The sequence below is a fragment of the Bufo bufo genome, chromosome 4 (assembly GCF_905171765.1).
Source record: "Bufo bufo chromosome 4, aBufBuf1.1, whole genome shotgun sequence".
Classification (NCBI taxonomy): Eukaryota; Metazoa; Chordata; class Amphibia; order Anura; family Bufonidae; genus Bufo; species Bufo bufo.
Genome location: NC_053392.1, coordinates 320,833,373 through 320,848,103, shown reverse-complemented (window position 1 = coordinate 320,848,103; position 14,731 = coordinate 320,833,373). Strand labels below are relative to the sequence as shown.

The 14,731-nt window shown below is 42.9% G+C and overlaps 1 long non-coding RNA gene across 1 annotated transcript; it reads left to right on the top strand.

Moving 5' to 3' along the window:
- Positions 1-1,456: 1,456 nt before the first annotated feature.
- LOC120996958 lies at positions 1,457-13,497 on the top strand. The gene is made up of 3 exons (XR_005777999.1): positions 1,457-1,466; positions 1,667-1,668; positions 13,359-13,497. It is a non-coding gene; the product is annotated as an uncharacterized LOC120996958 (long non-coding RNA).
- The last annotated feature ends 1,234 nt before the right edge of the window (positions 13,498-14,731 follow it).

Below are 14,731 nucleotides of genomic sequence, written 5' to 3'. Positions count from 1 at the left end.
AGATGGGTTACAGAAACAGCCAGGAAGCATTCGATCATTGTGGCTGTGCTAGCAGTTAGTGTGAGAGTGTAACATTTCAAGAAACATTACAAAAATGTTCAAAATTGTGAAATATTAGAACTGTTCCATAGCACCCTCAATAAATTAAATATGTGATGTTACTGTGTGACAATTTCACAAGTTCTACAAAGTCGTATAACTGCATACCCAGGAAACATTTTGTGCATAACTGTGACATCAGTTGTGTCTGTCTGGCTATTTATAGAGATGAGCGGCATAGGCAATATTCGTTTTCACGATATTCGTAATAAATTCGCAAATTCTAGAATTCGTGATCTCCAGTCATTATTTTCGCGATTACGCAAATCGCCACTAATGATGTGCATATTTTTGCGTAATACATGCAACTTAACATTTTATCAGGTCTGAGTAGATATTACTAATTGGTGCCCTATGTATTGTTGTGACATCACAGCGCTATGTCTGTAGCATGAATGTATGTACAGCAGAACCTATCACACTACCTAACACCTTGCACTGGAACCTATCAGCTACACTATATCACAATCTAACCTACACTGACTATCTCCCACTAACTATCTGTATTATATATATGAGATAACTAACTATCTAATGTAATTGGATAAGGAATAGGATCCAGATGAAAGCACAGAGCACAGCAATGTCACTGCTCTCTCTCTCTCAGAACTGCAAAAAAACAGCAGACAATGGCTGCTGGGGAGTTTCTTATATAGTAAGGGGTAGGGAACTTCCCTATTGGTTGCTAGGGATGTTGCTAAGCTCAGACAAAGACATTGCAGCCTTCTCATTGGCCCACAAGCAAGAAGAGAGGGTACTGATGAAGAAAAATCTAGAATATTCGCGATTACGAATATATAACACTATAGTCTACATCTTCGCGAGTTCTCGAAGTGCCAATATTCGCAATAAAAATTTGCAATTAGAAAATTTGTGATCAACACTACTGGCTAAACTCAACTCACATACATGAACTTAGCCTGATAAAATCTTAGGCAATGTTTAAGGGTGGTTTGACACATAGCACAAAGTCTACAATAAAAGGTGATTTTTTATTTAAAAAAAAATAAAAATATTAGTTTGAACATTCCCTTGAACCTGGATGGTAAGCAGGTATTTGCCAGCCCATGATTGATCTGTTTCTACTTCATCAGTAGTCAAAATCCACCATATACATATGTACTAGTTAATGTTTTATATAATGTAAATTAATCTAGTTTACAATTAGATTATAAATCAAATAAGATGTTATCAAAGACTGTATCATTTGGTAGCTAGTGTGGTAAAACTGAAGACAGACATTAAAAAATTATTTTAAAGAATGTAAAAGCTACGTAATACACAATTCACAACTCTGTTGCATTGTGTTTTTACTTTTGAGTTTTCAGCCACAGCGATGCGCACATGCACATTTATATTATTTCTTAGTGCTGACTAACTTTGTCTTTTTTTTTTTTTTTTTTGCAATATGCATTTAGAGGTGTGACTGACTAAATTTTGGTCATGCACTCTTAACCACCCATCTTTCCCAAAGCTGTTTTTTGTTGGAACAGTATATAGTTGGATTCCTTTGATGCCTACTGGCACTAGTAAATGAGTTCATATAGAATAGGGTCCCATCTAAAAGAAGTCACCTTGTTGTGATGAATGGGCACAAAAGCTTTTGATAAAAATATATTTGTCAACTACCTCATGCTAATTTATAGAGACATGGAAGATGAGGTTTAACACTGACAGAGGAAAAGGTTATGGTAAATGGTAAAACACTGGGTAACACTGACATGGAAAAGGACCTAGGAATTTTAGTGAACAGCAAACTAAGCTGTAAAAACCAGTGTCAGGCAGCTGCTGCCAAGACAAATAAGATAATGGGTTGCATCAGAAGGGGCATAGATGCCCGTGGTGAGAACATAGTCCTACCACTTTACAAATCCCTAGTCAGACCACACATGGAGTACTGTGTACAGTTCTGGGCTCCTGTAAACAAGGCAGACATAGCAGAGCTGGAGAGGGTTCAGAGGAGGGCAACTAAAGTAATAACTGGAATGGGGGGACTACAGTACCCTGAAAGATTCTCAAAATTAGGGTTATTCGCTTTAGAAAAATGACGACTGAGGGGAGATGTAATAACTATGTATAAATATATCAGGGGTCAGTACAGAGATCTATCCCATCATCTGTTTATCCCCAGGACTGTTACTGTGACGAAGGGACATCCTCTGCGTCTGGAGGAAAGAAGGTTTGTACACAAACATAGAAAATGATTCTTTACGGTACAGCAGTGCGACTATGGAACTCTCTGCCTGAGGAGGTGGTGAGTGTGAATTCACAAAAAGAGTTAAAGAGGGGCCTGTATGTATTTCTGGAGTGTAATAATATTACAGGCTATAGTTATTAGAGATGAGTCTTTTATCCAGGGAGTTATTCTGATTGCCTGATTGGAGTCGGGAAGGAATTATTTTCCCTAAAGTGGGGAAAATTGGCTTCTACCCCACAGTTTTTTATTTTTTTGCCTTCCTCTGGATCAACTTGCAGGATAACACCCTGAACTGGATGCACAGATGTCTTTTTTCAGCCCTATAAACAATGTTTATGTAATATAGCTTAGTAAACATTACAATATATGGTTTGTTACATTGTGAATCTGACTCCATTTTGGTCATGCACTCTTAAACACCCTTCTTTTCCAAGCTGTTTTTAGTTAGAACAGTATATAGCTAGAGTTGAGTGAACCTGCCTTTTGGCAGGTTTGGGTTTGGGGTTTAAGTGAATTACATGATGGATTCCATTCTCATGGAATCCATCACGTAATTCAATGCCGGCATGCCGCATAATACAAGTGTATGGCCAGCCCGGAGGGTTCCGTTCTGCTGGCCATACGATTGTATTATGACTGCATGCAAAATTGAATGCCTCTAAAGGCATTCCATTTGACATGCCGGCATTGAATTGTTATAGATTCTGTGAGAGCTGAATCCATTACGTAATTCACTTAAAACCAGAACCCAAATTCGAACCTGCCAAATGGCAGCTTCGCTCAACTTTATATATAGCTAGATTATGCTCTCCTTGAATTAATTCAAGGCCTATTAGGAGCGGAGCCCTTATAGAGTCCTATCTGAAAAATGTCACCTTGCCATGGTGGATGGGACAAATGAATTTGATTAAAATATATATCCTAAGTATATTATATTTATTTATATATTGAATATAGCATTAGTAAAATGTATCAGCTATATATTTAATGTTTGCAGAGAGCTGTTGCATTGTATGTGTACTTTTACAATTCACATCTGTTGTAAGCACAAACAATATAGAACCTTTAATTGATTGTGGATGTTAATTCATTCATTTATTGCTAAGAGAAAGGTGATTAGCATCTAGCTAGAAAATAAAGTAAATAAACAAAAAAAATTCTAGAACCAAGGGGGAAAGAGGGGTGCTTTATGGAGGGAAAGAAAAAAAATCCCAAATCTCCATCCTAAATCTTGCTATGGGGCATTATGGCTACTTGTTATGTTGCCGATTTCTACAGTACATTGCTCTTATGTAAAACACCCCCCACAATAAGTTGGAATCAAGACCTTGAAAATGTTCAAAAATACCTGTGAATAGTTAGCAAGGACCTTGGTAACACTGGATACATACACAAGTGGCACCACATCCACTGTGTAATAAACATCACAGGTGCAAAATCAAAGCATTTGTTACTTCCCACTTCACAGAGAAAGAACCAATTATTTTACTCCACACACAGAAAGAGTGTACATCTTTATGAATTGTGCAGATCTCTTTGGATATGTTGTCAAGGAAAAGTAGCTCTGTATAACATAATGCTTGATTATAACCTTTTGAATTTTATCTTGTGATGATAATAAAAATTATGAAATAAAAGAACATCAAATGAGTGCGAAAACATTTATTGTCAAACTTAAGATCATATAGTTGAGGCCTTCAAAGACATTATCATGGCACATCAAATATTTGATAACACTTTGGAAGCAATAACATTAGAGATGAGCGAATTTTTCAAATATTCAATTCGGCCAATTCGCTGAATTGTCAGAAAAAATTTGGTTCGTTACGAATTTATTTGCAGCGAATTACATTAAAAAAACTGCTTTTTCCTGGCTGCAGAGAGCCAAACACTGTGCCTTGCAGTAACACGCATAGGGAGTCTGCTTTGGTAGTGAAATAATACTGTGAGTCCGTATGACATGCAGTTGACAGGCGTCGCACTTAGAATCACTGCACACCTCACTTATTTGGGCAGTCATGGGGCCAAAACTGACCAAATAACTCAAGTATGAACTCAGCCTTACAGGTCGATGTTAGCGCCAAAAAGAAGCGCACTCTTTTACACCATCATCAGCTGATTTCACATAGATGTCTACAGAACCTGTTCTATTAAATTCTTATGCAAGTAGAGCCCCCCGACAGAGTGGAGAGGGTGTCAGCAGTAAGTTTGTGTTGACGTCACTGATTATTTTGCCCTTCCTCTGATCCATCAGAACAATAACCCCCAAAAAACGGATCCTGTCTGTGGAGCATCTGCCTTCACTCGGTCAGCATTTGGTCAGTAATCCATCAGTATTGCTACTGATAGATAAAGCCAGGATTAGATTTCTTGATGAAGGACACAGAGCAATTCCTCCCCTGTGTGACTCAGTTCGCCCAGGCAAGCAAGGTGCAGAACAGCGTGACACCGCCGTGCCCTACACATGTGGTATGCTGGAGGGGCACTGTGAATTGTCCCTGCAGTGGAGGCTGAGGACACGGTGGAGGATGAGGAGGCAGAGGTGAACATTGTTGCAGGACCAATGGCGTCAGAAAGTGGAGGTGGAAGCGGCGTCACCTGACCAAGTTGCTGGTGTGGCTGTGCAGGAACCACATTCACCCAGTGGGCCGTAAAAGACATGTATTGTCCCTGACCGTAGATACAACTCCACATGTCGACGCTGCCGTGCACTTTGGCAGACACCAAAAGGCACAAGGCCTGGCCCACCTTCTGTTCTACATGTGTGTGCAGGGCTGGTACTGCTTTTTTGGCAAAGAAATGATGGCATGGGACTCTCTGCCTTGGCTCGGCACAAGCCATCAGTTCTCTGAAAGGTGCAGAGTCCACCACTTGGAAAGGGAGGGACTGCAGCACCAGCAACTTGGACAGGAGCACATTCAGCTTCTGCGCCGTTGGATGAGTGCATGCATACTGTTGTCTTTTGGCAATCGCTTCAGTGATAGATTGCTGACGGAATGACTAACGAGGAGTAGGAGGGCGAAGAGCAAGAACATCAGGACCAGCAGATGATGGTAAGGACAGACAGCTCCCTTCGGCTGAGGTGGTGGAGCCTTGACTGCCTGAAATCGGGTGCGTGCCATTGGGTGATGCGGCGGGCTGGACTACCACATCGTCGCCACAGTTCTCCCAGGCCACTTTATGGTGATGCTGCATATGCTGATGCAGGGCCGTGGTGCCAACATTGATACTCTGGCCATGCTTGACCTTCTGCCTACAGATTCTACATATGGCCATGTTCACCTTCTCCGGCGGCTTAACAAAAAACTGCCATACCACCGAGTAGGTAATTTTACCCCCAACACTACGCACTGACTGACTGCTACAGCTGCTTCCTCTGTGGACTCGTGCACCACTACTTCCTGGACAGGTAGGCTCCTGCAAAGCAAATGGTCTACCCCGGGCACGTTTGGCTCCCGACCTCCCACTGCTGCCACCCTGCTGACTCCCGGCCACGCTAGCTACTTGCTAGCTCCGCTGCTGCCTCACGGGCAAGCTGCCAACCTCTTTTCCCGATGATGATGAAGCCCCATTGTCATCCGGCTCCCAAGTGAGATCAGCTACATCTTCATCATCGAATACTGTCTGCACGTCATTGATGTCCTCCTAAACTGTCTCTGGGTCAGGAGCCTGACCGCTCGCAACACCAGCTCCCATGCCACTCTCCTCATCACTACTTGCCCGCCTACCGGAGGAAGCGGCGGAGGTCTCCTCCACATCTTGTATTGCCAGTGCTTGCTAACTGTCATCTAGTAGCTCGTCCTCAATGTATAGTATAACTGAGCCCACAGCATACAATACTTATCTGGCTGAGGGAACATCAAAGAACAGAGGCAGGTTGAGGACAGATGAGGGCACAGGGCCTGCTCCCGGGCCATGCTAACTAAGGGTTGTGTCTGACAAACCCAATGACTCTTCGCGGGGGATGTCTGATGTCACTTGCAACAAAATTGAAGATCGAGTCAACCATTCAAGAACTGCTGGGTTGCTGGTCACGACACGACCACTAGCTGACACTGGGAGCTCAGGCCTCTCGAAGTGCCCCTGCTGCCACGGCCCCTTACTCTGCTGGGACCACTGCCTGCGCCAGAAACATTTAGGCCTCTGCCACTCCCCTGTGCAGGGCCTGGCACTTCTCTGCCTAACATACTGTTAGATCAAATAAATAAATAAAAAGGAAATTAAAACACCCCAAAAAACTTTTACATTTTCTCACTTCACCACACAACGGCTAATAAGCCATTTTTTCACACTAATACACGTAAAAAAGGGCTTTAGAACATATAACGGCACCGCTGAATGGCAAATATATTTTTCTTTTGCCACTAATACACGCCACAAAAGGCTTTAGAACATATAACTGCACCGCTGAACAGAAAATATATTTTTCTTTTGCCACTAATACACACCACAAAAGGCTTTAGAACATATAACTGCACCACTGAATGGCAAATATATTTTTCTTTGCAACTATTACACGACAAAAAAGGCTTTAGAACAAATGACTGCACCACTGAATGCCAAATATATTTTTCTTTTTCCACTAATACACACCACAAAAAGCTTTAGAACATATAACTGCACCGCTGAACGACAAATATATATATATTTTTTGCCACTTATACACGACAGAAAGGGCTTTAAAACATATAACTACACCGCTTGATAGCAAATATATTTTTCTTTTGCCACTAATGCACACCACAAAAGGCTTTAGAATGTATAACTGCACCGCTGAATGGCAAATATATTTCCTTTTGCCACTAATACACGACACAAAAGGCTTTAGAACAGGCATGTCCAACCTGAGGCTCTCCAGCTGTTGCAAAACTACAACTCCCAGCATGCTCAGACTGCCTACAGCTATCAGCCTGCAGCACTGCATGTTGGGAGTTGTAGTTTTACAACAGCTGGAGAGCCGCAGGTTGGCCATGCCTGCTTTAGAACATATAACTGCACCGCTGAATGGCAAATATATTTTTCTTTTGCCACTATTACATGACAGTAAGGGCTTTAGAACATATAACTGCACCGCTAAACAGCAAATATATTTTTCTTTTGCCACTTATACACACTACAAAAGGCTTTAGAACATATAACTGCACTGCTGAACGGCAAATATATTTTTCTTTTACCACTAATACATGCCACAAAAGGCTTTAGAATATATAACTGCACAGCTGAACAGCATACTTTTATTTTGCCACTTATACACACCACAAAAGGCTTTAGAACATATAACTGCACACCTAAACGAGAAATATATTTTTCTTTTGACACTAATACACGTCACAAAAGGCTTTAGAACATATAACTTCACCTGCTGAATGGCAAATATATTTTTATTTTGCCACTAATGCACGCCACAAAAGGCTTTAGAACATATAACTGCACCGCTGAACGGCAAAAATACTTTTATTTTGCCACTAATACACACCACAAAAGGCTTTAGAACATATAACTGCACCGCTGAACGGCAAATATACTTTTATTTTGCCGTTATTACACGACAAAAAGGGCTTTAGAACATATAACTGCACCACTGAACGGCAAATATATTTTTCTTTTGCCACTAATACACACCACAAAAAGCTTTAGAACATATAACTGCACTGCTGAATGGCAAATATATTTTCCTTTTGCCACTATTACAGGAGAGAAAGGGCTTTAGAACATATAACTGCACCGCTAAACAGCAAATATATTTTTCTTTTGCCACTTATACACACCACAAAAGGCTTTAGAACATATAACTGCACAGCTGAACGGCAAATATATTTTTCTTTTACCACTAATACACGCCACAAAAGGCTTTAGAACATATTACTGCACCACTGAACGGCAAATATATATTTCTTTTGCCACTAATACACGACAAAAAGAGCTGTATTTCAGCACTTCACCACACAATGGCTAATAAACCCTTTTTTCCCACTCATACAATCCAAAAAATGCTTTAGATCATATATCTGCACCGCACAAGTGCAAATAAGGTGTAGAAATATTTCCTTGTAATAAACCCTGTTAATGGCTGTAACACCTCAATAACAAGAACAGTCTGCTGGAATTACAAAGCTGTATAATGGCAATTTGGGTGCCCAGTCAGTGCAGCAAGGTATAATAGGATTGTTCCTATTACCCAGGTTGTAACCTCCCCTACTAAACCATGTTCAACATAAATGCTGTGGAATGATTCATCCCTATCCTTTCACTACACCTTGAATTATCTTTCCCTGCACTTGTAAATCATTTTCTAGCACAATGAAGTCTTTTCTACCACTGTCCCTAGCGCCTGCTGATGTCTCTCCCTGCACTAGGTACAATATGGCTGAGGCTATTTATAGGGCTGTGACATCACAGGGCTGGCTGGCTGCTGAGTGGCTGCATGCATGGCATTATAGGTGATCCCGCCTTCCCAGAGTTCCTTGCTCCCTGTCCTCACACGTGCAGCAGCCATTTTAGGAAAAAATGCGATTCGTTGCCACGAAGCGTGAGAAAATTCGGTGAGAATCGAATTTTTCCTGAAATTCGGAATGAATTCCACTTCATCAGCTTCGATTCGCTCATCTTTAAATAACATTAAAAGATCCATTTCAAAATAGAAACTTCTGAAAGATCAGTGCAGATTCTGTAGTAAAAGCAAAAATTCTCAACGACTTAGTAAAAAGGCGTACTAACCAGCATGGAGTCCCCATCGGTAGTCAGCATTTTGCAATGTCCATTGCGCATGCTCAGCTTTCAATAGTAAGAGCGGCGCCCGATCGGCATTCACGTGGCACAGGGTCACATCACCACTGTGTCACATGATCGTAACCCGGCGCCATACTCTCGCTCATAGATCACTGCTTAGGGCATTAAGCCGTCCGCTGTCCACAATCTGATATAATAGTAGATGTACACAGTATAATAAGACATAGTAGTTGATGTGTACGATACAATGTGCTGGAAATCTACATGGTTACTAACGTGCACAATGCAGTATATTCAAGATCCATGTTTATCTTGCCACTAGACTGCTCAGTTAAAGTAAATATAAAGAAATATTCAAAAATAAATATATTATGTACGGAGATCATACCAGGTTGCTGGATCCACAGGTATGGGTTCCCACCGGGTTAAGTGTGGCTTCCACCGCGTCAAAAACAGGTTGGGGGGTCCACACATTACCACATATGTCAGGTATCTGCTAGGCAGACACCAAAACAATAATTGTGTCAAACCACAAATCCAATTGGGAGAAGTACACTGCTCAAAAAAATAAAGGGAACACAAAAATAACACATCCTAGATCTGAGTTAATTAAATATTCTTCTGAAATACTTTGTTCTTTACATAGTTGAATGTGCTGACAACAAAATCACACAAAAATAAAAAAATGGAAATCAAATTTTTCAACCCATGGAGGTCTGGATTTGAAGTTACCCTCAAAATTAAAGTGGAAAAACACACTACAGGCTGATCCATCTTTGATGTAATGTCCTTAAAACAAGTCATAATGAGGCTCAGTAGTGTGTGTGGCCTCCACATGCCTGTATGACCTCCCTACAACGCCTGTGCATGCTCCTGATGAGGTGGCGGACGGTCTCCTGAGGGATCTCCTCCCAGACCTGGACTAAAGCATCTGCCAACTCCTGGACAGTCTGTGGTGCAACGTGCGGTTGGTGGACAGAGCGAGACATGATGTCCCAGATGTGCTGAATTGGATTCAGGTCTGGGGAACGGGTGGGCTGGTCCATAGCATCAATGCCTTCGTCTTGCAGGAACTGCTGACACACTCCAGCCACATGAGGTCTACCATTGTCTTGCATTAGGAGGAACCCAGGGCCAACCGCACCAGCATATGGTCTCACAAGGGGTCTGAGGATCTCATCTCGGTACCTAATGGCAGTCAGGCTACCTCTGGCGAGCACATGGAGGGCTGTGCGGCCCTCCAAAGAAATGCCACCCCACACCATTACTGACCCAATGCCAAACCGGTCATGCTGGAGGATATTGCAGGCAGCAGAACGTTCTCCACGGCGTCTCCAGACTCTGTCACGTCTGTCACATGTGCTCAGTGTGAACCTGCTTTCATCTGTGAAGAGCACAGGGCGCCAGTGGCGAATTTGCCAATCTTGGTGTTCTCTGGCAAATGCCAAACGTCCTGCACGGTGTTGGGCTGTAAGCACAACCCCCACCTGTGGACGTCGGGCCCTCATATCACCCTCATGGAGTCTGTTTCTGACCGTTTGAGTAGACACATGCACATTTGTGGCCTGCTGGAGGTCATTTTGCAGGGCTCTGGCAGTGCTCCTCCTGTTCCTCCTTGCACAAAGGCGGAGGTAGCGGTCCTGCTGCTGGGTTGTTGCCCTCCTACGGCCTCCTGCACGTCTCCTGATGTACTGGCCTTCCTCCTGGTAGCTCCTCCATGCTCTGGACACTACGCTGACAGACACAGCAAACCTTCTTGCCACAGCTCGCATTGATGTGCCATCCTGGATAAGCTGCACTACCTGAGCCACTTGTGTGGGTTGTAGACTCCGTCTCATGCTACCACTAGAGTGAAAGCACCGCCAGCATTCAAAAGTAACCAAAACATCAGCCAGGAATCATAGGAACTGAGAAGTGGTCTGTGGTTACCACCTGCAGAACCACTCCTTTATTGGGGGTGTCTTGCTAATTGCCTATAATTTCCACCTGTTGTCTATCTCATTTGCACAACAGCATGTGAAATTGATTGTCACTCAGTGTTGCTTCCTAAGTGGACAGTTTGATTTCACAGAAGTGTGATTGACTTGGAGTTACATTGTGTTGTTTAAGTGTTCCCTTTATTTTTTTGAGCAGTGTATATAAAGAAATGAGTATCAAATGTGTCATGGACTGTCCACATACACCAGTTACGATGCTAACGGTTACGTTGTTAGAGGATTGATAGATAGATAGATAGATAGATAGATAGATAGATAGAAGGATAGTTTTTTATAGCAAACCAAACAAAAAGTTTGTTTTTTTAATTGATGTTAATTAAGACTAGTTTCACAATAGTGCTAAACTGTTCTGGCAAGCTGTTCTGGTAGAGTTCATTGCATATCGCATGGAGGGAAACTGACGAATCACCTCCACATTGACTATAACAGTACCCGAAAGTGATCCGGCCTTTTTTTGGCATTAGTGCCGAGATTCAGTCAAGCAAGTAACTCTGCATATAATGTACAAGTTTTGGAATAATGGCTAATATTGAGACTATTGGCAGTAGAATATAGTGATGATCAATGAAAACATAGAAAATTGACAAATAAGAATACAGAACCCTATGGTAATCAAATAATTACGTGAATGGGTTTAAAAGATGATAAAAAATGTGTATTCATAATATATTAATTGATTAAAGAAATGTACAACATTGGGCATTTTATAAAGACTGTAGGAAGGCGCAAGAGTCAGTCATTGACGGAAGGTATTGTTCTGGTTCTGGTCAAACTGCCAGTTCGGTTGATGTACTGCTCCAAATCTGATTAATGTACGTGCACGGAGAGATCAAACTGAGACAACACACAGCTAGGGGTTATAACAGGATCTCTGGTTTATTTGCGGAACAGCAGACAGTACATAGGTTAGGACAGGAAAGAGTGGGGGGTGTAAGGTGGCGTGTATCTTTTCTATTGGCTATAAACTCTTAACTTTTCTGTAACATTGATGACAAGAGGAAGTTCCCCCCTCTCCCACTTGCTGGTGGGTGAAACCGTTACTTCTTCTTTCTTTGAAACTGCTTGCTTGAGCTGAACGTAAACCACAAAGAAGCACATGATAAAACACAAAGTAAGATTCTAGTTTATAGGCGTTGGCTGAATGCCTGGCCGCCATCTTAGCTAAACATAGTCCTCAACAAGCAAGTATCCATTTTGTCTTAATGATCCATAACAGTCCCCCCTTGGAAACTTGATTGTAGACTTTCCCTTCGCCTAGCGAATCCCCTGGGCATACCATTCGTATCCTCTTCACCCACAGTGGCGACAACCTACCCCTTATAGGTAGGCTCCCGGTTGCTCGGACTTGTGGTAATACCCTGGGATTCATCTCACCCTATCTCAGCCAGACATCATCGTGAGGAGGGGGAGCTGTGTTGAACGATGTTTCCTTCTGTTCTTCCTCATCGTAGAGGAGCATGATAGTGTCACGAGGGTATCGAGAACCACGCCTGACTCCGTTATACCCGGGGTCAGGAAGTCGCAGCGGTTGGCTGCACGCTCTATTTAAGATAGGGCTGTTTTCCTTATGGTAGCTTTCTGGGTTTGCTTTGCAAACCCTTTTGGCTCACTCAGGGATCCGTAGCTCCTTCTCCTCAGCTGTTCCTTGTCCAGCACTCCCAGACCTCCTTATATTCCTCTCTCACACTTCTCTGGTTGCCAGAGATAGATCTTCCTGCCTGGACATCTATTCTGACCTTCTGGAGCTGTGTTGCTGCGTTCTCTGGTAGTTGGTCCAGAACGCTACCCTCCGGATCCCTGTTGGACCTTTTTGGTCTATTGTGGTCGCCCACATGGGTGTATGTGTTTGTCTGTCTTGTCTGTCCTCTCCCTGGTGTTTCCCTCTTAGTGATAGTGGTGCGGACTAGCGATCCCACCGGCCCGTTCACTATCTAGGGCTCATATTAGGGAAAGCCAGGGTTTAGGCACGTGATCGCCGCACGGGTGAGGAACCCGTCTAGGGACGTCAGGGCAGTCAGGTGCCAGCCGCAAGGTGAGTTAGGGGTCACCACCTTTCCCTCTCCCTTGGGCAGGGCTTTCCCTGTTTTCCTCCCTGTGCGTGACGTCGGTCATTACAGATAGATCGTTCATCAGTTTTCTTCATTCCTTTTGAAAAGTGGGTCACACAAATAAGAACGAGCTTAATCACTACATATATCACCAATATTATTAGGGCTACCTGCAATATTACTTGGACAATTCCCATGAGCCAACCCCTAATACCTTTAAACCAGTTGTCGGGGTTAAGGAAAGAGAAGGTATCAGACCACCATGTATCTTTATCAGCTTTATGTGAGTCCGCCATTTTCTCTATACCCACCTTAACTTGCAAATTACCCTGCGGATCTATGTAATGGCAACAAGAGGGTCCCACAACCTGGCACATACCTCCATCTTTAGCTGTAACATAATCTAGAACTAATGTGTGTTGGTTGGTGACAATGATTAACTGGTTTTGCACAATGTTCGAGGTATTCATAAGTCTCATCACTTCCCATATTTGGTCATCCAGGTAGTCTGTTGCTACTACCAGATGATCCCACATCTGCATTATCATGGGATATATAAGAAGGTGGAACTAACAATTTTGTTGGAAATGCTCATCTCTACTACATGTGGCTTGCCATTTGGTCTGGGTGTGTTATCTTTGGCCCTACGATACAGCATTTATGTGTTTAGGAATAGCATTTATGTCAATTTCAGAGTGTGGTACTATAAAGGTGGCAGGAGTAAGCCTGGCAATGGTGCACAGTCCTGTGACATTCTCTGATAACCATTTGTATGCTTTGTGTCCACAAACAAAGTATATGTCTTCTGGAACTGCCACTGCTGTGCTATTGAATAATCGGGTAATTAGTTTGGCTAATTTTAACCCTTTCGCCAACTCATATCCTTTTGACTGACCTTCAGTGTCGTTAGCTAATATGCTTGTCAGGAGATCCTGTACAGTACGGTTGTTACAGGGCAGGTCCTTTCCGTTCACAGCATCTACACCAATACACTGCACGTGGCTGTCTGTTTTTGAGTCATTGCAACCTGAGTGTATGTGTGGACTAAATGTCAGACCTTTGGTTTGTACTTGGAGACAATAACAGTGTGTCCAGCTAGGAAAACATGTGACATTAGCCGAGTGTCCCTTTTGCCAAGGAGTAGAGCTATAATCTACCGAGGGTCCTGATCTGTTTATCATGAGCCATGGGGCATCTGCCCACCCTGCGACAGGTAAGGCCACTTCCCTGTCCTTGTGTGTACTGGATTTAACTTGGTGTATGCTAGTGAGAAAGATGGTAGAATTAGACAGGTCAATCAGTTCAGAAAGGTCCAGGGGTAATGCAAAATAAGGCATACTGGTTGAACTCACGGGACTGTGGGTACAGATCCAACAATCTCTCAGAGTTTCAGTCTCCTTCAACCCCTGGACTAAAATTTGGTGGTGCCGTATCAGTGAATTGTCCCACTCATCACCCAGTGGCGTGAATACTGCGGATATGCCTACTGTCAAAGTCATGATCAGTATGTGAATCCTCATTGCTTATGGTTCCTGGGACGATGGGACAGCCTTCACTCTTTTACAATGTGAAGCGTGGATCCAGGTGGGTCTCCCTTCGAGTTTCACAGAGGTTGGGGTGGTCAACAACACCTGGTAAGGTCCCTCGTATCGTAGTTCGAG